Below are 2,855 nucleotides of genomic sequence, written 5' to 3' on the forward strand. Positions count from 1 at the left end.
ATTATCAAAACCAGCCAATCCTAAGCCTCCTTACCCTCCTAATCCTTTCCCATTTCTTCCAATGGAAACCATAATAAAGGCCCTTGTCATATCCCCCTTACTCCTTCTGCCTTCTGACTGATCCTGCTACTTCCCCATGTGACCCTGCACAGCATGGCATGCTTCCTCCTCTTGGGAACTGTGAATAATAAACCATCTTTCAAATGGCAATCTTTTTTGATCTGTTGGCCACCCCATACCTAGCAAACAATAAAACCTGCATTTAAAATCTGTTATCTCACGCTGGGCGCGGTGGCTCAAGCCTGTAATCCCAGCACTTTGGGAGGCCGAGACGGGCGGATCACGAGGTCAGGAGATTGAGACCATCCTGGCTAACACGGTGAAACCCCGTCTCTACTAAAAATACAGAAAAACTAGCCGGGCGAGGTGGCGGGCGCCTGTAGTCCCAGCTACTCCGGAGGCTGAGGCAGGAGAATGGCGTAAACCCGGGAGGCGGAGCTTGCAGTGAGCTGAGATCTGGCCACTGCACTCTAGCCCGGGCAACAGAGCAAGACTCCGTCTCAAAAAAAAAAAAAGAAAAAAAATCTGTTATCTCAAATACTTTTTCAGCCTCAAAGAGACAGCCTGAACGAGGTCTCTGCCTTCCCATAAGTTCTGACAATTAGAGAACGTATTATTTCCCAGAGAAGGCAATGTAGTATTAACTTAAGAGAAAAGTAATAGCCAAACTTTACTTAATATGGATTATCACCCTGGGATCTCAAGCAATACTAAGAATTACTACATTACCCTTAATAAACTAAAGTTCAAAGATAAAAGTAGTTTTTCCAGTGTCACAGAGGCACATACATAGAAGAGGTGAGACTCAAAACTCAAACTTTCCAGTCCTTCCTTTGAGTCCTGTTTCAGTCCTGCTTCTTCCATCATGGTCTTCCAAATATGCTAACATCTTTTTCAAATTTATATTATATAATATTATCACTTCCTTCATACTCTAAAGAAAAAGTATGGCAGTCTTGTCAGTGAGGGCCATTGAATGATTCCACAATGAAAAATAGCGGAAATGTATCTAGACACCTCAACAATAACATAGCCCTGGGGAAATGGATGTAGACATGGCAAAAGATTCTCAAGACAGAGAAAAAATTGCAGATGTTTATAAGATCTGTTTTTTTTGAGACAGAGTCTTGCTCTGTTGCCCAGGCTGGAGTGCAATGGCACGATCTCGGCTCACTGCAACCTCTGCCTCCCAGGTTTAATCGATTCTCCTGCCTCAGCCTCCTGAGTAACTGGGATTACAAGTCCGTACTGCTATGTCTGGCTAATTTTATTTTTTTTTTTTTTTAAGGAGAGATGGGGTTTCACCATGTGGGTCAGGCTGGTCTTGAACTCCTGACCTTGTGATCCACCTGCCTCGACCTCCCAAAGTGCTGGGATTATAGGTGTGAGTCACCATGCCCGGCTAAAGATCTGATCTTTAATAAATGGGTAAAAACCTTTAGAAATTTCTTCTTTCTGAAATCCCATTCTTTGGTTATGAGACCCCCGGAGCTACAAAGAACAGGACTGCCTATGAAGAAGACTGGCAAAAGTAACTGGTAGTTATGAAGAACCACAAGATGAGAAGGAATAATTCAGTTCAATACTATACACATCCAAATGAGCGTATAAAATAACATAACAAAATTGTTATTGAATGTCAGCAAGTAGAGAAATGCATTGTAAAGATGTTAAGACCCATGTGGTCAGTATTGATTATTGTTTTTGAGGGGAACACTTCAGGAAAAATAATTGAAAAATTAGCACAATATTAAACAAAATGTAGTTTATGGGTCCTACTGCAGTTTGGGTTCCAACTAATTTAAGCAAGAAAGAGGAAAAGTTGGGAAAGAATGGGGAGAGAAAAACAACGAGGTAAATCAAATGATAAAAACCAAATCATGAGAGTCAGATTGTGAGTGTGGGGGAAAGATGGCTGGATAAAGGGGCTTCAGTGCAGCCAGTAAGTGGTTAAAGGCGCGGTTTGAGGAGGGCATCTGGAAGCTGTTAAGAATTTCCACAAAGGGTGGGCAAGAAGAAACAGCTTGCATGACCAGAGGACCTCAGCTGGATATCAGGAAGAATTTCCTGACCGTAAATGTCAAGAGTTCTCGTTTACAGGATCAAAAGGAGCCTTCTGGGATATGCCTATCTTAGCAGTATTTTTCAGCCTCAAGCGAGGAGCTGTTTGGGTGGTTTTCTGTAGCCCTGGGATGGACTGGGTGACCGCCATAGAATCCCTTGGTCTCGTTGCTAAAGGGCACGCCTTACACTGGGGCTTTCACAGTGTGGTTGCCAGCAGCTGACTCCCACCCAGGGGCTGTGGAGTTTTCCCCACAGAAAGAACAACTGAGCCTTTCACTCCCTGTTCCTCACTTGGACCAGTCCTTAGGTACATCTGTGGTTTTTCAGCCCTTCAGCACTTAGGCACTTTCCTCCTGAGCCAAGGGCCTCCTGGGAACAATGCAGCATCTGTGTGTTGATAGTAACAGCCTGTGGGCCAGAGTCACTCAGCCAACCTCTCCTTTTGCCCCACAGGAGCTGGATCGCATACCTTACCTGCAACAATCCAAGGCTTAGTCAGCCTCAGCCCGTCCCACTGCCAGTGCCCTCCTTCTCCTTCCTAGCTCCGTTGCCACATTTGTTCCAATCCTTATGCAGGATGGTCTCTATTTTCCACCCATCGCACCCACAGCGTGAACAATAACATGTTAGTGGCTTATGGCCCGACACTAAACAGTGGGCACTGCAGAGTGAGGAACATGCTGCTTAGTTGGGCAGCTGGGTATTTACAAAAGGTTTGGCCTACAAAGAGA

Source organism: Rhinopithecus roxellana, chromosome 10 (genome assembly GCF_007565055.1).
Source record: "Rhinopithecus roxellana isolate Shanxi Qingling chromosome 10, ASM756505v1, whole genome shotgun sequence".
NCBI lineage: Eukaryota > Metazoa > Chordata > Mammalia > Primates > Cercopithecidae > Rhinopithecus > Rhinopithecus roxellana.